The sequence below is a fragment of the Coenobita brevimanus genome, chromosome 1, assembly GCF_032717465.1.
Source record: "Coenobita brevimanus isolate Jiangsu-jjx chromosome 1, ASM3271746v2, whole genome shotgun sequence".
NCBI classification, from domain to species: Eukaryota; Metazoa; Arthropoda; class Malacostraca; order Decapoda; family Coenobitidae; genus Coenobita; species Coenobita brevimanus.
In genome coordinates, this window is record NC_136954.1 from 7,556,832 (window position 1) to 7,579,773 (window position 22,942).

A 22,942-nucleotide genomic window follows, 5' to 3' on the forward strand; every position below is an offset into this window, starting at 1 on the left:
TTTAATTATTTTGTAACTGTGATATCCTGGGAGTTTTATTCAGCGTACGGTAGGCTTTTCGACCTGGAGGAGTTAGAGATAGTCTTTAAAAACTCCTTAGAATACAAGAGGCTTTTCTTAAGGTGAATATCATTGCCTGGTAGGAACAAGAATACGCTCGAGGACTTGCCCGGACTGAAGAGGTGAAAATCGTCTGTTGTAGGTAGGTAGGTTGGAAGGTATGTAGGTAGAGAGAGAGAGAGAGAGAGAGAGAGAGAGAGAGAGAGAGGAAGGCAGGTCCAGTATTCCAGATCACTTTGATAATCAATCTACTTGTAAAAATTTCATTGCCCTTGATTTCTCTTCAGCTGAGTAGAATCGTCTGACAGTAGCTGAAAATAAATGACAATGTAGGTAAATAGCAGCGGAAGGTTAGATCGTCTTCCATTGTTGCATAAAATGAAAGTTGACAGATAAGGGATGATGGGACCTTAATACAGTACTTGAAATTAGAGGGACTGTGTGTGTGCGCAGGATGTGATTTATAGGCGTGAGGGGGTCAGGTGGTATTGCTGGTCTGGGAGAGGTATGGTAGGTTGTCGAAACTGGAGAAGTCAAGTTGGCGATATTGATGAGGGTGAGTTGTTTGAACGTCGCCTGCTGTTGAGAGAGAGAGAGAGAGAGAGAGAGAGAGAGAGAGAGAGAGAGAGAGAGAGAGAGAGAGAGAGAATAATAGTTGTATAAGAATGACGAGGAAGACGGAGGAGGATGCACAGAAATAGAGGGAGAAGGAAAGAAAAGAGGAAGAAGGTGATGGAGAGAGAGAGAGAGAGAGAGAGAGAGAGAGAGAGAGAGAGAGAGAGAGAGAGAGAGAGTAATATAAGGATAACAAGGATGAGGAAGACGGAAGAGGATGCTCAAAAGTAGAGTGAAATAGAAAGGAAAGAAGAGGAAGATCATGAAAATAGAAAAAAAATATGTTTGTTAAAGGAAGGGAGAGAATGTACAAAACGAAGAGAAAAGGAAGTGAGGAGTGCTTGAAACTAGGAAGGAAAGGGGAGGGGAAGAAAAGGGAAGGGAAGAGTGGACTGGAGTTGAGGGGAAGGTTGGGTAGGGGAAGGTTGGGTAGGGGAGTAGGAGAAGGGAAAGGGGAAAGAGAAAGTTAAAGCAAAGAGAATGAGAGAAGATTGAAGATAGAGGGTGGAAAGGGAGGGAAAGAGGAAAGAGAGAGGGGGGTGAAGAGGAAGGAGGGGAGGAGAGATGGAACGTGATGGGAGAGAAGAGAGACGGAATAGGGATCATGGGTGGTGTGAGGAGGGGACGGGGCAGGAATAGGGAAGGAGAGGAAGGGGAGGGGAGGAAGGACCGGAAGAAGAGACAGGGAGAAAGGGAGGGAAGTAGATGGAAAAGGGGAAGGAAGAGGACCGTGTGGGTAGGGGGAGTTTCATGACATCATTTATCATAGCAGTAATATTTCAGGCTTTTTCAGTCGCCTCCATATTTTTTTACTTTTATCGTTTTTTTTATTATTGTAGAGGGCAATGGTCAGCTTTGAGAGAGAGAGAGAGAGGGGGGGAGAGGGGGGATCAGATATACGTCCAGGTGATATTTGAGGCTCAGCGTGAAAGCCTTAGAATTTTTTCCATTTCTGTTTTATTTGACAGTCTCTCTCTCTCTCTCTCTCTCTCTCTCTCTCTCTCTCTCTCTCTCTCTCTCTCTCTCTCTCTCTCTCTCTCTCTCTCTCTCTCTCTCTCTCTCTCTCTCTCTCTCTCTCTCTCTCTCTTCATCCTATATGCCAGTGTGGTGGGATACATAATGTGTTCCCTGGTGAAATCACGCCATCCCATCCACCGTCCATCTTCACTCACACCACCACAACATTCCCGCCTAACCACACACACCCTTGGTATTTCTCGCTATATCCTGTCTGTCTGTCTATCTTTCTCTCTGTCTGTCTTTATCTATCTATATATCATGCTTGAAAGGAAAAGGGTTAGAGAATGTGAATATAGGCGAGACTGTGTGTGAAACTGTGTGTGTGTGTGTGTGTGTGTGTGTGTGTGTGTGTGAGAGAGAGAGAGAGAGAGAGAGAGAGAGAGAGAGAGAGAGAGAGAGAGAGAGAGAGAGAGAGAGGGGGGGAGGGGGAAGGAGAGGGGGTCTTCCTAAACACGCATCTACAGTAAAAACCAAAACTAAAAATGTCAAAAGTTTAAAAAATATATCCTCAGGGAAAGGACTAGCCACCTCGAGGGCTGGCCAGAGTAAGAGCCAAAACCGTCCATCATATTTTCATGGGACTGGCGACGGCCGGAGATTTGAGACAGGCGATCTATTATATACTGTTATGGCGGGGCTTCCCATAGGGGGTAAGAAAGGGAAGGAGGGAAGGAAAAGAGAGGGGAGGAAAGTATGATGGAGGCAGGGGGAGGGAGGGAGGGAAGGAAGGAAGGAAAAAAGAGGGGAGGAGAATATGATGGAGGCAGGAGAAAGGAGGGAGGGAGGAAGGGGTAGGTAAATGTTTGAGTGGAGGGAAAGAGTCGAGGTATGAGTAGAGTGGTGAGGAGTAGGAAGGGGAGGACAGTGGAGAGGGTGAGAGGTGAAGTATGGAAGGGAAGGAGGAGAGGGTGGGGATGCTGCTTGGTTGGGGTGGAGATGAAGAGTTGAGGTAAGAATAAAGTGGTGAGTGGGGGAAGAGGAGAGTGGAAGGAGGGAGGAGAACGGTAAGGAACAGAGAGAGAGAGAGAGAGAGAGATCGGGGAGGGAGGCAGTGATGAGCAGGAAGGGAAGAGGAAAGTGGAGGGGGGGGGGGCATATGGCAGAGGAGGAGATGATGAATAGGGGCAAAATAATATTGAGTGGTAGAGGAACAGTGGAGGATGAAGGGGATAAAGAATGTGTAAGGGTAAGGGGTAGAGGATGGGAGGAGGATTGAGGAAAAGTAATGTGAGATGGGGAGAGAAATAGGTGGAAGAAAAGTTTGGCCATCAGGGGAAAATGGTAAGAATTGGGCTGGAGTGGGAATGGGAAGCGCAGGGAAGGTTGACGTGTGGAGGGGGAAAGGGGTAAAATTCTGTGCAGGGGGTGGGGGGTAAAGGAAGGCATCGGGAGTGGAGGAAGAGACGTATGACAACGGACAAATAGGAGGAGGAGCTCAAGCAAGGAATTAAGCTCTCTGAAATGCATGAAAATAAAGGTAAACTAATTCAGGAAGAGTAGACAGGGACGAGGACGAGAGGGAAGAAAGGGAGAAAATCAGGTTATTAGTAGAGTATGAGAGTTGTATACAGGAAGACAAACATTAAATCTGTTTGATCCATTCGAGCCTTGTTTGTTATTGGATAGGTGTTAATGAAAAAATCTGTTCTAGAAGGCAAAGACAGGGCTAGGTAAATATAACTATTTGGGAATAGCAAGAATATAATACAGGTGCAGATGAGGTGGTTGGGTTGAGGTGGTTAAGCAACGGACTGTTTTGCAAAACTGGTGGCTGTTTGCAAAGTACGGTATTACCCTAATAGCACCGCGGGGCCCTAGGGTACACACACACACACACACACACACACACACACACACACACACACACACACACACACACACACACACACACACACACACACACACACACACACACACACACACACACACACACACACACACACACACACACACACACACACACGTTTTCTCTGTTTCCTTGCCTCATTAAGACTCAGAGCTATGACATACACCTGTGTATTTCCTTATAGTCTTTAATCTTTAACTGTGTATGTCGCCGATTGGTACGGTTACAAGTTCTCGCAGTATCGAGTGTGTTACAAAACCGAAAGAAACCTCGCACAGCACAAACGAATAGAACTACTGTATATAATATTTTCACTAAGTCGGCAGAGTGTCGTTTTGATTGTTATTGTGAGTATTATACCCTTTTTACTGTAACTTGGCCAAAAATTACCATCTCTCCATCTTGAAAGCTGAGGTATAACAAGAGATTAACACTAGAGTGAGGTGTGTGTCTCGAAGTGCTTTGGGAAGGATACAGAGCCGTAGTATTATTGTCTTCTGCCTCTGAGCAAAAGGAAGAAAATCTAGGCCAACTAAAGATGAAAGAACTAGAGTACGAATGAGAATGAGTGAATGAGTGAGTGTCTCAACCCCAACTGGCAAAATTATTGTCATGAGTTTCAGTGACCCTCTTTTACCGACAGACTGACAATTATTATTATTATTTTTTTTTCATCCGACGAGATTGGCCCATTCTCCAACTTGAATGCGAAGTAGTGGCTGAGTAAATTTCGATGGACTGTAATCATGAGGTAGGAATGAGACTCCTTGGATAGTATTTAGGTAGACCTTGCCATGTGACTACACTTATCATCTATTGAGCTGAAGGAGGTTGGAGATTTTTACCAGAAAATACGCACTGAGAAGAAAAAAAAAAAAAATAGATGTTTAAGAGGAGAGAGAGATAGAGAACTAGCTAGGAGAGATCAGGTAATGTGAGTGAGAATGAGAGACTAAGGTAGTGCGAGGAGAAGAGAAGTGACTGATGATATGTGTATGTACGGGAGAGTGAGAGACTGACTAGGAAACTGCAAAGGAGTTAAGTTTTTAAGGGAAGGTGAGGGACACATAAAAATGAGTGTGGAGAATAGGTAACAAAGAGTTCAGGGAAAGTGGTATGTCGTGGGCGGGGAGGTTGTTACAGAGTATGCACGGAAACGCTGGAAGGCGATTTAGTCGAGGCTTCTCACAGAATTTAACGTCAGAGTGTAGATAGATGAAGATTGATAAACAGATAGATAGACAAATTCAGTGTATTATACCTGACGAACATTTCTTACAACCAGTCCTCATGTAGTGGATTTTTTCTTCGAGTATCAGAAAACCTGGCGGCAGTCTCTTCAGCACAAGATTCACCAGAAGAAAAGGGAGTCTTGTTAGGAAAAGTAAGAAAAAATAGTAAGGAAGTAGTGTCTCAAAAATGTAGATTCCAAATAATATTTGCATCAGTGTCTAGAATAGCTCACTTGGTAAGCTGCTGTAGTCACGCAGTTGTATGCGCTAGTTCGAATCCTCGCAATATTTAAAAAAAAAAAAAAAAAAAAAAAAAAAAAAAAAAAAACCAACGGCCATGCCACGTTGAGTACACCGCTTCCCATCCGATCAGCGAAGTTAAGCAACGTTGGGTCTGGTTAGTACTTGGATGGGTGACCGCCTGGGAACACCAGATGCTGTTGGCATCCCTACGTCAAGTGGGGTTGGTGGAGGATTAGTGCCCCTCCCTGTAAAACAATTAACTCTAAGCCATTGGCCACCCCATTTGGGATACATGGCGTCTGGCAATGGATGGATGGATGGTCTAGAAACCACGACCTTTAGTGTTTCGGTAAGGTGAATAAGTAAATAAAGAAATGAAAATATAAATAAATAAATATACGAAATGTAGCAAATGAGCTACAGTCTAAAATGCACCCTAAAACTCCCTGAAAAATCTCAAGCCGAATCCCCACCCCCAAAACAAAACGAAACCAAGAAAATCCGTTTTCCCTCTCGAGGCCCCGTAAACATTACTAACACAACTACCCCCAAGGGTTGTTTCTGTTGTTGTTGCACAACCACTGTTATACCTGTCCCAGCAGACCCGTCGACGGCATGTAAGCAACTGCTTCTGTGGGGTCGTCCCATAGGTTCTCTGCACCGTGTTGTGTCTGTGTCTTACCGTGATATGTGCTATGCTGTGCTCCATTATAATGTGTTATGTTGTTATGTCGTAAGTGGGGCACGTGTCGTCAGTGACGCCACCCACCAGTAATCTGAGTTGGTAATTGAGGAGGGCTGGGTGATGTCCTGATATAAGACTAACTAAGTGAACACGACCAACTCTATTTAAGGATACCGTACCTCTGATGGGTGGATGTCGGGAGGGGAGATTGTGGTATTGCGTTGCAGTCAAGGTGTTGTATTGCCCTGCACGTGAAATGAGTATGCAGGTGTTTCTCCATTGCTTGTGTTAGATTGTGTGGAGGAGGGATGATGTTGAAGAGGGTTTGGTAATGATTATGTGGTGATTGTTTTGTGTTCAGTTGTGTTGTGTTGCTCTGCCATGTAATGCCGAGTGTTGTTTGTTGTCACAGGCTGCCGCGTATAGTGGTATTGATGCAGCCAGTGATGATGCGCAGAGCTTTGTTGTACATGGTCTGCAAGGTGGTGTAGAGTGTGTTAGACAGGATGGGGACACATGCCGGGGACACCACAGATCCGATATATTGTTTGTGGAGTTGGGAGCGTATTTCTTTTTGTTGCCCAAATTGTCACTCTTTAATTGCCCTAAGAGTGTTGAGTTTGGTATGCACCGTTTATTGTCCTCTTGTATGTGGTCCTTGACGATGTGTCCAGTGTCATATGTCCGGCCGAAAAGTCAAAACCATTCTTACTTCTCCCCTCCCCTTCTCCCCTCCCCCCCCCAAAAAAAAAAAAACTCCCCCACTCTGATGTCTCGAGGTGAATAAAAAGTCCTTGCCGGTAATAAAAGTCTTAAAGTCAATACTCCTAACCCTCAAAAAGCCTCAAACCCATCAATATCTTTCCACAAAGTCTCAAATCCAGTGCCCCCCCCCTCGCCAAAAAGTCCCAACCCTATCTATCCTGCTCCCTTAAAAAAGATGACAGAAAAGAAAAAGAATGGAGAGGAGGGAAGGGGGGGAAGGGGAAGGTCAGAGGCTAGAGACGAGGACAAAACCCATCCAATGGTAAGCGACACAAAATCCCCTCCTGATACGGCGGAATTGCCCAGAATTGGTCCTTGCTGTGCCAACTTAGTTTAATATCCCAGCTACGTGCTTGGACTGCCTGCCGCCCTCCCTGCCTCAACCCTCCCTGCCCCATCTTCTCTGCCTTTGCCTCCTCCCTACCTCCCTCACAATCTCCAACTCCCCACCCTCCCCAGCCTCTATCGTCTTTCGGATATTTGCGCCGACTGCCTGTCTGCCTTCCCTCCCGCTCCTCTGTCTGCCTCTTTGTCTGGGTTAGCCTGTCAGTTTGTTTGTCTGTCCCCCACCTCTTGTATACCACTTCCCCTCTCCATCCCCTCTACCCATCTCCGATCTTTCCTTCTTCGACTTCTCCCACTGATGTTATTATTATTATTATTATTATTATTATTATTATTATTATTATTATTATTATCATCATCATCATCATCATCATCATCATCATCATCATCATCATCATCATCTTCATCATCATGATCATCATCATCATCATTCTTATTTTTTTTTTTCTCCTCCATCTCCTTCTTATGCCAATTTCTGTTCCTTTTCTTATTCCTATTCTTATTCTTATTCTTGTTATTATTCTTTTTTCTTCTTTCTTCCTTTTTCTTCGTCCAGATATCCATGGCTACTGCCTGTCTGTTCCTTCCCCTTTGCTTCAGCCCACCCCATTCTGTTTCCTGCTGCCCCAGTCCTTTTTCAGCCTCCTCTCCTCCGTCGCCCATTGTTATTTTTACTAATGCACATCCGGATCAGTGCCGACTGTCTGTCTGCTTGTGACTGTCTTCTGGCCTGTCTGTCTGAGCCCTCTCCTATTCCCTCCCCCCCCTCCTCCACCGTCGCCTTCCTTCCCTTGCCACCATCCCTGCACCATTCCCCCTCCCCTTGAGCTTGCTCCACCCCTCTCGCTACCCCTACCCTTGCCACAGAGAGAGAGAGAGAGAGAGAGAGAGAGAGAGAGAGAGGAAGGTGAGGGAGGAGAGGGGAGGGAATGAGGGGGGAGAAGGAAGAGGAGTGAGAAGGAAATAGAATAGAAAAAGGGAGAAGGGGATATAAGATTGGAGAAGGGAGGGAAGAAACAAGGAAAGAGAGGATGGGAAGGAAAGGAAGAAGGGAAAACATGAGATTGAGGAAAAAAAGAACTGAAAATAGAGGGAAAGAGAAGGAAATGAAGGAGTAGTAGGGAAAAAGATGGTTGAAGAAGAGAAAGAGTTGGATGAGGAGAAGGGGAATGGGAGGGAGGGAAATGACAAAAAGAAAGGCGGATGAAGGAGGAAAAGGAAGAAAAAGAACGGAGATGGCAAGAAGGAAGGAAAGGGAGAAATAAATTAACAAGAGGAAAGAAAGAGGAGAATGGAAATGGCAAAAAAGTAAGTAAAGAGAGAGGGCAGATGGCAAGAAGGAAGAAAAGGAAAGGGAGAATTGACATGAAGGAAGAAAATGGAGAAGGGAGATGGCAAAAAAGAAGAAAGGAAAAATGAATGGTGACAAGAAGGAAACACGAGAGAAAAATGTATGACAAGAAAGAAGGAAGGGAAGAAGCAGAGTGGCAGGGAGAAAGAGAGAGGAGAATAACAAAGAAAAGTAATATAAAAGAGAAAGGAGAAGTAACAGAAAATACGACTGGATGAGGGTACTGAGAAGGCTAATGAGAATGAGAAGAAAAGAAAGGGAAGGTAGAAGGAGGTAAAGATTTGATGATGATGATGATGATGGTAGTGGTGATGATTGATGACGATGATTAATGACTGATGATGATGATGATGATTGATGATGGTGATGAATGATGATGATGATGATGATGACTGATGATGATAATGATGATGATGGCTGGTGGTGATGAGGATGAGGATGATGGCCGATGATAATGATGATGACTGATGATGATAATGATGATGATGGCTGGTGGTGATGAGGATGAGGATGATGGCCGATGATAATGATGATAATGATGATGATTCAGTCTTGACTATAGGAGAAAAGAACATGAATAGCTGTAAATGAGGAAGAATTAAGAAAGAAAGACGATACTGATGGAAAAGAAGGAAGGAAGGATGTGGTCTTTGGAAATAATTGATGAAGGAGGAAGCCCAGGTAGAGTTATGGAACTGGGAAGGAAGAATAACGATGAGGTCCAGTATTTACTCTCATCTTATCCCCCTCAATTCGATGGCGTGTTTGTATTTTATTCTTGCTATATTCGGCTGGTTTGATTCACTTCAGGATAAGCTTAACATACAGTATAGTCTTCATAAACCTCCTCCCCTGATTGACTAAAACTAACATTTGGTAGTAGGCTTAAAGTGAAAAAGTCGGATTGAAGGGGTTAAGTTGTGCCTAAGGTTGCTTGTGTCTGCTTTCATTTTCATTCGTACAGGTAATTAACACTTCAAAATTAAATTAGGAGTTGATAAAGTGAAGAACACACACACACACACACACACACACACACACACACACACACACACACACAATCGAGGCAGACGTGCAACATCGGCGCTCCGTACCGAACCAACACGGCCAGTGGCATTGCCTAAATTAGTATCTTTGTATGAGTCAAGCTCTACCAGGTTAGACTAAATGATTTTTCATTATTAAAAGGAAAAAAATAATAAGTTTAAACAAGACTTGTTCAAACAGGAAAGAGAACCAAGACGAAAGAATGCGCTGAGTCAGCTGAGGTTTGTTTAGACTACAGCAACACGGGGATTGTAAGTACAAACTCTGTACTTTTAGTATTGCAAAATGGATACATACTTTAGTAAAGCAAATTTGGAAAAGAAAAGGGATAAAGGTAAAAAGCAAAATGATGATTTCTACCAAGAACTGGTTGAAGTGGAGACTCACAATAGACTGGTTGAACGTGTACACAAACTAGAAATGGCTTTCAAAAATGAAATTGATGAAATGAAGAAGCAGATGCACTTGCAAAAGGAAGAAATAGAAAAACTAGGAAGGGAGGCCAACAAGAAAGACACAACCATCAGGCCAACAAGAAAGACACAACCATCAGTGAACTAACAGTGGAATTGAGTACACTTAGGAAGAAAATGAGTGAAATGGCAAGTACAGTAGTCAATCACGAAAGTGTTATGGAAGAGTTCAAAAATGACACAGACAATTAGGCAAGTAAGGAGTCTTATAGACCAGAGCAGTGATACTGAGGAGAAGATAACACAGGTGAATGAAGCTGTGCAAAGCTACAAAAATGATGTGGAAACCCCGTATGCTGAAATGGTGAAAGTAAAGACTTAGAAACAAGGGTGGAGGAAAAAAGCATTAAAAAGGAAGTGAAAAGAATAATCCAAAACAAGCCAAAATTAGTCAGAGATTCAGTAGATATAAACAAATCTATAGTAATCACTGGTATAGAAGAGGAAGAAGTAAAAAACAAGATCACAAGAGACAAAAAGGAGATGGCAAATGTAATGAGCTTACTCAAAGAAGTATCAGAGGAAATCTGTAGTAAAGACATAGAGGAACACAAAAGGTTAGGGAAATATGAGAAAAGCAAGACAAGACCTCTAAAGGTGACTTTCCAGAGTGTAAACACTGGAAGATATACTAAAAAATGCAAAGAATCTTATGGAAAAAGAGGAGTTCAAAAATGTATGGATAAAAAGATGCCTAACACAAGAGGAACTGGAATTACTGAAGGAGAAAAGGGAGGAAGCAAAAACAAAAAATGAGGGAAGATCAGAAGAGGAGAAGAAGAAATTTTTTTTACAAAGTAATAGGATTGCAGGTACGAACGTGGTACACAAACAGGATGGAATAAAAAAGAGGAAGGTAGTAGAACCATGTCATGACAAGTATATAAACAAGATGATAAAGTTGATGTACTCAAATGTGGATGGAATGGCATCTAAATTACTAGAGATGAATGATTATGTCAGAGAAAATGAACCACAAATAATATGCCTAACTGAAACAAAATTAACACCAAGGATATCCAATGACATACTAAACTTAGAGAAATACAATATATGGAGAAGAGACAGAAATTTAAAAAAAGGAGGAGGAATTATAATATTAACTATGAAAAATCTAAAAGTCAATGAAATAAAACTAAATATACCATCACAAGTAGAACTGATTGCAGTAGAGATCAACACATCTGAAGGTAAAGTAATTGTAGCAAATTTGTACATGCCACCCAGATCAAACACATGGAAAAGAGATGAATATGAGGACCTGGCAGAGAGTACAATTCAGAGTTTAAGATCATTACTACATAAAATGGAAGAGAAATTGAAAAGAATTATACTAACTGGGGATTTTAATGCAAATATAAATTGGAATACTCTAGATATAATTAGCCAAGAAAGCTGTTGGGACCAAAAGCTCCTGGATCTCGTACAAGAGTTTTTCCTAACGCAACATGTGAGGGAAACCACCAGAAAAAGAGGACTTGATGTACCTTCAGTGCTAGATCTAATATTTACTAGGCAAGAAAATGATATTGACTGTTTAATATATCACCCTCCACTCGGCAAAAGCGATCATGCAGTACTAAATTATAATTCAGGATAGCATATGACATAGTAAACAGCAATGACAGTTACAAAAAGAGCCTAAACTATAAAAAGGGAAATTATCAAGACCTAAAGAAGTATTTCTTAGAAGTTGATTGGGAAAATGAGCTTAGAGGACAAGATTTAAATGCTGTATATAAAAATTCTGTGAATTTTATGAAACAGGAGTCCAGAAGTACATCCCACAGCACAAAGAAGCAGATAAGAAAATACAGAAATGGTTCAATACAGAATGTAAAAAATCTAAAGAAAGAAGAGATTTGTTGTGGAATAGATACAGAAGACACAATAGTGAAAGGGCGTATAATAATTACAAACAGGCAAGAAACGAATATACAAGAATAAGGAGGGAAGCCCAAAAACAGTTTGAGGAGGATATAATAAATAAAAGTAGTGATCAACCAAAGCTGTTTTACAGCTATATCAGAAGCAAAACCAAAGTAAAAGATATAATACAATCAATTACGGACGAGGGAATCACTTATACACAAGAGAAAGATATTTGTGAAGCACTAAATAAGAATTTCCAATTAGTTTTTACAGAAGAAAAAAATTTTGAGAGGGACTATGTGGAACATGCATGTCCACACATACTACCAGATATACAAATAGCAGAAAAAGTAATACAGGAGGAGTTAAGTAGATTAGACGGAGGAAAAGCAAGTGGTCCTGCTGAAATTTCATGTTGGGTACTACGAGAATGTGCAAAGGAGTTAAGTAAACCATTATTTTTAATTTTCAAGAAATCCTTGAGTCAAGGTAAACTACCTGATATTTGGAAAAAAACAAATATTGTCCCCTTATTCAAGAAAAGAAATAGACAAAATCCACTCAACTACCGACCAGTATCACTGACCAGTGTTGTAAGCAAGGTATTAGAAAAGCTTATAAGAAAAGCTTGGGTAAATCATCTAGAAGAGCACAGTATGATAACAGAAAGACAGTTTGGTTTCAGAAAAGGAAAGTCATGTGTTACTAATCTGCTGAGCTACTATGACAGAGTAACAAACACAATACAGGAAAGGGAAGGGTGGGTGGACAGTATCTATTTAGATTTCAAGAAAGCTTTTGACAGTACCACACCAAAGGAAGGAGTATGTATAGCTGTGAGTAAAAGATGGAAGAGGAGCATAAGACAGTATGGATCAGTTGGGTCAAGGATTGTGAGGGTAAAGTTGAAAGTTGGAATACAAATGTGGGCAATTGTGTGTGTGTGTATGCGCCAACGCAAGATCGTGCTAGAAGGGTGAGAGAAGAGTTCTGGACAAATGTAGAAGTGTGCATGGAAAAGTTTGGAAGGAATGAGAGAGTGTTTTTGATTGGTGATATGAATGGTAAAGTTGGGAATGTGAAGGTGGATGGAATAGTTGGTGAGTGGGGTGTGCCTGCTGAGATAGATGAGAATGGGAGTGCGTTAGTGGACATTTGTGCTGGGAGGGGGTTGGTGATAGCCAATACCCTCTTCAGGCATAAAATGATTCACAGGTATACATGGCGAGTGATGAGAAGGGTGGGTGGTGAACTGAATGAAAGGAAGGCAATGATTGATTATGTGTGTGTGGATGAAAGGATGCGAAGATGTGTAAAGGATGCAAGAGTGTATAGAGGTTGGGGTAGTGGACTTTCTGACCACTACGTGGTGATGGCCAGAATTAAAGTACAAGAAAGTTGGAGGAATAGAAGAAGGGAAAGACGAGAGGAAGGAGTAGTTGCAAGGAGAGTGGAAAGGTTACAGGAGGATGAGAAAAAGGCAGAGAATAAGAGAGAAGTGGAGGAACGATTGGGCAAATATGAATTGGAGCAGATGGGAGACGTGGAAGGTGTGTGTAGAATATTTACAGAAGAAATATGTGCAGCATGTGATGTGGTGTGTGGAAGGAAGAGAAGACGGAGGGGGGTGCAAATAACAGCGTGGTGGACTGAAGAGGTGAAACAGGCTGTGGCACAAAAGAAGAAAGCATACAATGAATGGATGAGAAATAGGGGCGTGGAAGAGGTTGAGAAGCGGAAGAGAGAGTTATATGTAGAAAGGAAGAGAGAGGTGAAAAGATTAGTAAGAGAGAGTAAGAAGAGAGTGGATGAGGAATTTGGAAGAAATTTGAGTGTAAAGTGGAGGGACTGTAAGAAAATGTTCTGGAGAGAGGTGAAAAGAGTAAGACAGGGTGGAAGTGAAGGTAGCAGGGGAGTGAAAGATAAAAATGGTAGATTACTAGTGGAGAAGGGAGAAAAAGTGAGCAGATGGAGAGAACACTTTAAGGAATTGTTGAACGTAGAGGATGAAAGTAATGCGAGTATAAGTGGCTGGGGAATGGCTGGGAGAAGGAGGGAGGTGAGAAAACAGGAAGAAATCAGTAGGATAGAAGTTGTGGAAGCAATGAAGAAAGTTAAATCGGGGAAAGCCCCAGGAATTGATGGAGTGTGTGGTGAAATGCTGAAGCATGGGGGAGAGATAGTAGTAGAATGGATGTGGAAGATGTGCAGATTGGCCTGGGAGGAAGGTAGAGTCCCGGAGGATTGGAAGTCAGGTATAATTATTCCCTTGTACAAAGGAAAAGGGGAAAAAGAAAGGTGTGGTAACCATAGGGGCATTTGTCTTCTTAGTATAATAGGAAAAGTGTATGGTAGGGTACTTATTGACAGAGTTAGAGAAAGAACAGAGAAATTAGTTGGAGAAGAACAGGGAGGCTTTAGGAAGGGAAGAGGTTGTGTAAATCAGATATTCATTCTCAGATCTTTAGTGGAAAAGTTTCTAGAGAAGGGAAAGAAGTTGTATGAGGCATTCATGGATTTGGAGAAAGCATATGACAGGGTGGATAGACAAGGATTGTGGAAAGTGTTAAGAATATATGGAGTATATGGAAAGTTGTTGAATGCTGTGAAGAGTATGTACGATGGTGCGAAGGCTGCAGTGCGTGTGGATGGTGAACTAAGTGAATTTTTCTCTTTGAAGGTTGGGTTGAAACAGGGATGTGTCATGTCTCCATGGTTGTTCAATCTGTACATGGATGGGGTAATAAAAGAGGTACAAGGTAGGGTAGTGGATGTTGGAGTGGCCATGGTGAGAGAGGATAGTGTTTGGAAACTCCCTGTACTGTTGTTTGCAGATGATACTGTGTTGTTGAGTGAAGACGAAGGAGAGCTGCAAGGCTTGGTGGATGAGTTTGGGAGAGTGTGTAAGAAACGGAATCTAAAGGTGAATGTAGGGAAGAGTAAAGTGATGGTCTTTGAGAGTTGTGAAGTCAGTGAATGTACAGCGAGGTTGGATGGTGAGGAATTGGAAAATGTGAGTACGTTTAAGTACTTGGGTAGTGTGATGAGTAAGGATGGAGGTTTGGAGGGTGAAGTGCTTGAAAGGGTACAGCAGGGAAGAAAGGTTGCTGGTTCTTTGAAAGCAGTGATAAGAAACAGGGAAGTGAGCATGGAAGTGAAAAAGTTACTACATGACAGTATTGTGATACCAACTCTAACGTACGGAAGTGAAGCTTGGACGTTGTTGGAAGGACACAAGTCAAGAGTGAGAGCAGTGGAAATGAGTTATTTAAGAGGAGCCTGTGGAGTCATATGGAGAGACAGGCTGACGAATGAGGATATAAAGGAGCGTTGTGGTGTTGAAGTGGATGTGATAGGAAGCGTTATGAGGAACACACTGAGGTGGTTTGGCCATGTGGAGAGGATGGAGGGTGAAAGACTGACGAAGAGAGTGTATGTGAGTGAGGTGGAGGGGAAAGAGGGAGGGGGAGGCCGAGGATGAGATGGAGGGATGGGGTGGAGAGGTATATGAGAGAGGGGGGTGTGAGCTGGGAGCAGGGGAGTGAAATGGCGGGGGACAGGGCGACTTGGAGGCGATTTGTTTGTGGCCACCCCAAATGGGATTGAGGCTTCTGGCAATAGATAGATAGATAGAGACCACACCAAAGACTTTTATGGAAACTGTACCATCAAGGAGGAATTCTTGGCAAACTGTTTTATTGGATGCAAGACTTTCTCATAAAAAGAGAAATGAGAACAGTACTAAGAGGAAACTACTCATCATGGAAAGAAGTGACTAGTGGAGTACCACAGGGTTCAGTGCTGGCACCAATCATGTTTTTAGTGTCTATAAATGATAAAAACAGTAACACTGGAAATGAGAGCTATCTGAATATGTTTGCAGATGATGCAAAAATACAAAGGAGAATTACTAACACAGACTCTTGTAAAGAGCTACAGGAAGAATTAAATAAACTTCATGAATGGAGTAGTACATGGCAAATGGAATTCAATGTGGATAAGTGTCATGTAATCAAGTTTGGTAAAAGTGGAAAAAGACCTGATTGGGATTATAAGTTAGGAAATAAAACCCTATACACATCAGAAAGAGAGAAAGACCTAGGTGTGATTATCAATAACAGACTATCTCCGGCTGACCATATCAGCGAGAAGGTACGGAACATGTATACACTGCTTGCAAATATGAGAATAGCATTCACATACATAAATGAAGACATGCTAAGATGGATAATAACATCATTCATTAGACCAACCCTGGAATATGCATCAGTAGTCTGGAGTCCTCATCTCAAAAAGCACATAGACAAGATTGAAAAAGTTCAAAGGGCTGCTACAAGATGGATACCAAGCTTAAGGGACCTAAGCTACGAAGAAAGGCTAAATAAACTGAATCTACCAACACTACAGGAGAGAAGGAAAAGAGGTGACATGATAATGCTATATAAGTGCATATCAGGGAAGGAGAAAATAGACATAAATGATTACTTAACATATGGAGAAGCATCAGCAAGAGGACACTGCAAAAAACTGCATAAGAAGAGAGGTGATAAAGACGTAAGGAAATTCAGTTTCCCAAACAGAGCAATTGATCAATGGAATGCACTACCGAATGAAATAGTGTGTGCCAAAACAATTCACAAATTTAAGGATATATACGATAAATATGGTTTAAGACACGGGACAGTACGAGCTTGACTCATTCCTGTAAAGATACAATTAGGTAAGAATTAGGTAAGAACACACACACACACACACACACACACACACACACACACACACACACACACACACACACACACACACACACACACTAATAAAAGTTGTTATGGAAGTACGTTTCTCGTAAAAAAAATGAACAAGATCTTCTATAAATGACACCCGGAGAGTGATGTTAAATATTTACAGAGCAGAAAAACGTCCTTTGAATGTTTACAGAGCAGAAGTACGTCCTTTGAATTTACGGAGCAGAATGCGTCCTTTGAATGTTTACAGAGCAGAAGTACGTCCTTTAATTGTTTACAGAGCAGAAATAAGTCCTTTGAGTGTTTACTGAGCAGAAATACGTCCTTTAATTGTTTACAGAGCAGAAATAAGTCCTTTGAGTGTTTACTGAGCAGAAATACGTCCTTCTTTGGCAGTGTTTATTCCCATTATATACGTATGTAACTACGAGTATATAAAACTGAATACCTGATTAACATAATCACCATTCTGATTACAGTAATTTCCCCTTTTCACAATGCTCTCATGAACCATCAAGTAAACCATTAACAGTGTAAAAAGGGGAAAAGAGAAGACAGAAAACAGAGAGAGAGAGAGAGAGAGAGAGAGAGAGAGAGAGAGAGAGAGAGAGAAGCAGTAAGAGATTTTCCACTGTGTTATGGGGTGAGAACAGTAACAGATATATTATAGTGGACACTAATATCAATCTACTTTTTTGTTGAAGCATTAACAAACTTTTACACAAAAAGTTTGATATGATTCTGATGATCGCAATACTGGATTATCAGAGTCAGTGGTCACTGTCTCGTTAATTATCGTTCTGATGGGGATCGCTAGTAGTGTCCACAATAGCACTTTTTATTACTTGATCTTCAGGAGTGATTTAGACATTGAATATTATACTTTGTTTTTAGACGAAATATTTCAAAAAGAGATTTCAATTTATTAGTTTTTAAAAAACGGGAAGTGCACATAATCTTTGCATTATTGGGTCAAGGCCTTGGAAAATTTTAAAGCAAGATTCTTAGGGAATGAAATACGAAAGTGACCTGCTTTTTTGGACAGACTTTATACATGGCATCAGTTGCATTTTCGAAGTTATTGTTTTATTTATATTTTATCGTGTGTTTTTTGTTATCTAGACTTTTTTTTCACCTTTGGGAAGATCTTGTAGTGAAAGGGATAATGAGAACCTGGTTAGCCCATAATACTTAAAAGCCTCTCAGTAGCTGAATAAAATCGTCTGTAGGGAACCGCCACAAAACAGAGACGAAATCCCATCCGAAGGGGGTTGAGGAAGGGACATACAAGTACGAACTGTTCGCCATATTGCGTTATGGGAATAATAATAGTAGATTTAAATATTCAGGTTTTAATATCCATGGTTGCAATAAATAAAAAGGAGGGAAAGGCATGTAATATCAGCGTGTTGTATTAAGGAGGGTTTAAAAAGCATCCACTCCCGTTTTCAAGCCATTTTTGTTTACGCAGGCACCCTCTCTTTATTCTCCCTTTCGCCTATTATGATTCTCTTCCCCTTCCCCTCGTCTCTCTCTCTCTCTCTCTCTCTCTCTCTCTGTCTGAAAGGCCACATGCACAATAGCATTCGCTTTTTGCAAATCGAGCCTTTGTTGCATGTGTGCATATTATGCAATACCTCTCTCTCTCTCTCTCTCTCTCTCTCTCTCTCTCTGAAAGGCCACACGCACAATAACAAATCGCTTTTTTCCAAATCGAGCCTTTGTTGCATTTGTGCATATTATTCAGTACATCTCTCTCTCTCTCTCTCTCTCTCTCTCTCTCACTGTCCTCTACTTACCACTTCCCTCTCCCTTCCTCCAACCCTGCCTTCCCTCTCCAGTCTTCTTCCTCTTTCTGTTTTCCTCCTTCTTTCCTTCACTCATTCCTTCCTCCCCCTCTCCCCATCCCCTGCCTTCCTCCCTCTCCTTTCCCCTGCTCTCCATCTTGCCCCCCGTAACACCCCGGAAGAAGAATGACCGTGTTATGTACTTTACTAACTTCATTGAGTAGTGACATTCATGCTTTGTGCCTAAATCTGAACGTTATTTTCAGCTCCGGGCGCCACAAAGGAGCCGGCCGTAAAAGCACGAAATATAGAAGATATACTGACCCGGTGTCATATGCACGGAGTGACTTTATGCTGGAAGTTACCATTCCCTTCTCTATGAAGCCTAAATTAACCAAACCTAACCTAACCTTAACCTAACCTCATTCTAGATCAACCTAACCCAAATAAATCAAAATTAAACTAATCTTAATTCACGAAATGACTAACTTCATAATCTGCATGTAACATTCATATATATCTTTATTTATATATATTCATATATCGACCTAAAGTTACTTACAGGTCGATAAGACATCCATCTATCTTCCTGACACATGTATTTCATACAGTGTTGTTGATAAATGGCACAAAATTTGGGATAACATGCGGATACTTTCAAAATAGAAGCTAAATGGCGACTCGGCGCATGCGCACTGAGCGGAACGGTGACTTCCAGCATAAGTCACTCCATGCATGACACCGGTACAGCCATTATCAGAGAGAGAGAGAGAGAGGAATTAAGGCCTTGGGACAGCTTCATACAAGAGAAATTGGCTGGTCCAGGATATTAAAACTTCGAGAAGATAAATAGACAGCGTAAGTGCCACATAATCGAGCTCATTGCTGGCGTTGTGACGGAGGAGGAGGAGGAGGAGGAGGAGGAGGAAAGTGAGAAGTGTAGTAGGCAGGGTAGTTAAGGAGGGGGGATGGCAAGATTGGCGTGAGAGAAGACAAGAACTGAGACTGAATTTCTGGATGGGTGGCATCAAGAAAATGAGAGAGAGAGAGAGAGAGAGAGAGAGAGAGAGAGAGAGAGAGGCGCATTACGACATATACCAGCGAATATCAACGATAAGTGAAGAGAGAGGGGCCGGCCATGATCTAGTGGCATAACATCCGCAGCATTACCCTCAAAGTCTTAGGATTTCTTCGTTTTCTCCCAAGTTAAATTTCACGCTAGCATTCCGAAGCCTGATGTCTTGGGTATCATGTTAGTGAAGGTCATTGGGTATAACTTGCCTTTGAAGAATTTTTAGTAATTACCTTTTAAACAGCCGTTCTCTTCGTTGATGGTACGATAGAAAATGGTGAATAATGACAAGCAAAAAGAAAAAGTTGGAAGGTATTTTTTCTTGCAAAACCCTGTGGCAATCGGAGGCATATCATCGCAGCTTCACCAAAATTATTAATAAACAAGCCACATATCTCGGGATCCTGCACGCAGAGTTTGGGTACAATTTTCACAATTGGATTCGGGATATTTTGGTAAGACACACACACACACACACACACACACACACACACACACACACACACACACACACAGGCCATTGCATTATCACCTCACTAGGCGGGAAAAAATAATAAAAATGACAGTGACGACGACGACGACGACGACGATGATGATGATGATGATGATGATGATGATGATGTGCCAGGAGTGATACTAGTGTTTAAAATGCAGATGGATTAATAAAACAATATTCAGGTAATGGTAACAACGAAACTTCCAGAAGTAAGATTATCCAAAAGCTTTTTGTCTGATTCATAACACACACACACACACACACACACACACACACACACACACACACACACACACAAAGGCAGCATAAAATAAGAAAAAAGGATAAGTGATTGAAAATAAAACATTATAATAGAAATGTGGAATGATAACTTTAAAAAAAAAGTCTGGTAAATGCCAACAATATATATAGATGAGAACACTTGAGAAGGGAGATCCAATACAGACCGAGGTAACGCTCACAAACCACACGTTACGAAAACTATGATATTGCCAGAAACCAGCATTTTCCGCTTTTCCATCTACAAAATGCTTTACCTGGAGAACATTGGACCCAAGTCTTCTGGGTAAACTCAGGCTAATTAACTCTGTGTGTCTGCGAGAGTAAAAAGAAAAGAGGAACCTCTCATGTCAGCAGAGAAGAACTTTGAAAGGGCTCTGGAGAACATGGGCAGTGAGTTGTGAGGCGTGGATGTGATGTGACCTTGAACACTAAGCTCTCACACATCGTGGGGAAGTGATGGTGGAGTGGAGTGGAAAGAGCAGTGGAATGCTGCCTAGAAGGATGCGTGGACGATCCATCACTACAATTCTTGACTGAGACAGTCTAGCACGTAATGAGAGTGAAAGGGAAAGGTATTAGGGCTTACAGGTGAGGCCCACTTTGCAACGATGCTTAACAGGGCAGGTAGGGCTTAGGGAACGGTGGTGTGAGTGTGTCCAGAATATAGCCTAAATAAATTAATAAAGCTCAGAGGGTATTGATGGTGTTAATAATAACGTTCTCAGGCTCCAATGGTTCACTCGAAGCTGAATAAATCGTCTAGAGCTGTCCCGATCAGTGGGGAAGATTAACAAAGATGTCCACAGGTGTCTACTTTGTACTGAAGTAAAGGAACACTTACTTACTCATTCACTGCGTTACGGGAGCCACATCGAATACCTATAGCCATTGTAGTAGGATTCTGACGTGAAGACCATAATGTTCCAGTGAAATATTAGGATGGTATTCTCGTCGGTTAAGATAGCTCCCTAACACCATTTCCTGAGCGACTTGTGTTAATTACTCCTTGCTGTCCCTTTTTGTTTACATAAATCTAACTTTGCATACCGTACATAACGTGCAAAATGATATTAAACAGCCATATCCAAAAAATAAATATGCTACGGCAGGGGTCCTGGGGAGTCTCTGACGAGACGAGTATGGGCCCTAGAATCCTTTCGCTTCTCCTGTCTCTGTTTCGTCACCGGATTCATAGAGGCTTAGATGTGACATAATATATTGATATGCATGTTGCCATTCGCCTGTTGGGTGGTAAGATGCACCTTTATCCACTACGTCGCCTTCAAGTGTGTCTCAATCCAGCAGTGAGGAGGCAAGGGAGGCGAATGGGCTTTATGACCGTATCCGCTATTCACAATTTCCTTCTACTCACCCATTCCCTACGAGACCTACACACCTATATAGCTTAGAATGGTAGGGTGTATGGATGTGTTCCCTCTCGCTCTTTCTCCTTCTCTCCGTCTTTCCCACTCCCCCTCCCCATCTCACCGATTCCACCTGAGACGACTACCGCCATAGATGTGTGTGGTTCTTCTCACTCGCTTCTTTTCTCCCTTCCTCTCTGTCTCTCTGCCTTTTACCCTCTCTCCCATACAGTCCTCTCCCTCATCATTCTCATCTTCTCCCCATCTCTCTACAACACTCTCTCCCTTCCTTCTTTCTCTTTCTCTCTCTCTCTCTCTCTCTCTCTCTCTCTCTCTCTCTCTCTCTCTCTCTCTCTCTCTCTCGTCATCATCTCATCATCATCATAATCATCATCATCATCTGCCAGTGTGGTGAGATAGATATGTGTTCCCTGGTGAAATCACGCCATCCCATCCACCGTCCACCTTCACTCACACCACCACAACATTCCCGCCTAACCACGCACACCCTTCGTATTTCTCGCAATATCTCGTCATTTCTCGTCTGATCTCGCTACATCTTATCTAATCTCGCCACTTCTTCTCTTATCTCGTCTGGTTTCGCCGCTTGTCTCGTCTCGTCTTGTCCGGCCGTCCTTTCTGCCATCCATCCGCACCCATACCTCCTCACAGTTTGCGCCTAACCACATAGTCCCTTGTCAGTGCTCGGTATATCTTGTTATTTCTCAACTGGCAGCCTTGCCACTCCTTGTCATATCTCGTCTGATCTCGCCACTTTTCGTCACATCTCGCCACTTACCTCCTGATTTTACCACCACTTTCCTGATCTTGGCACTTGTAGCCAGATTTCGATTTTTTATTTTTGTCATTATTTTTTTCCTTCTTACTCATTTTCTCGCCACTTCTCGCAGTATCTCACAAATTCTCGTCGCTTCTTCCCTGGTCACACAGCTTTTCCCCTCATAGTCCCTCGCCACGTCTCGCCAAAACTCGCCACTTCTCGCGGTATTTCGCTTCTCGCCATATCTTACCACTTCTCGCTCTATCCTGCCAAATCTCGCCCCTTCTCGCCACTTATGGCCACATTCCGCTATTTCTCGCCACTTCCTGCCATATCTCGTTACATTTCGACACATCTCGTTACTTCTCAAGTCTTGCCACTTCTGGCCAAATCTCGCCACGTCTTACCTTCATTCACCATCAAGGACGCTTTTTAGAATAACATAGCTCATTTTGTAATCACTCTCTCTCTTTCTCTCTCTCTCTCTCTCTCTCAGGTGTAACTTTTTTATCCGTCTTTACCTCCTCTCTTCCGTCCTTTCCTCCTCTATCTTTCGTCCTTCCTCCAATCTCTTCCATCTACTCCTCCCCTCTTTACTGTCCTCTCCTCCCATCTCTTCCGTCCTTTCCTCCCTTTTCTTCCATTCTTTCCTCCTCCCCTCTCTTCTGTCCTTTCCTCTAAAATCATCCATCTTTTTCTCACCTCTTTTCCGTCCTTTCCTCTGTTCCTTCTTTTCCTCCCTTCTCTTCCATCGTCCTCTCTCCCCTTCACTCATTCCTCTTTTCTCTCCATACCTACCCCTTTCCCCTCTATTCTGTCCTCTTAAGGTCTCTCTCTCTCTCTCTTTCCGCTTCCTTCATCGTC

The 22,942-nt window shown here is 42.3% G+C and overlaps 1 non-coding gene and 1 pseudogene across 1 annotated transcript; both read left to right on the plus strand.

Moving 5' to 3' along the window:
* Positions 1-22,942, plus strand: part of LOC145413476 (glutamate receptor 1-like) — an 806,335-nt pseudogene that overhangs the window by 246,499 nt on the left and 536,894 nt on the right.
* Positions 5,101-5,219, plus strand: LOC145418390 (5S ribosomal RNA). The gene has a single exon (XR_013900691.1). It is a non-coding gene; the product is annotated as a 5S ribosomal RNA (ribosomal RNA).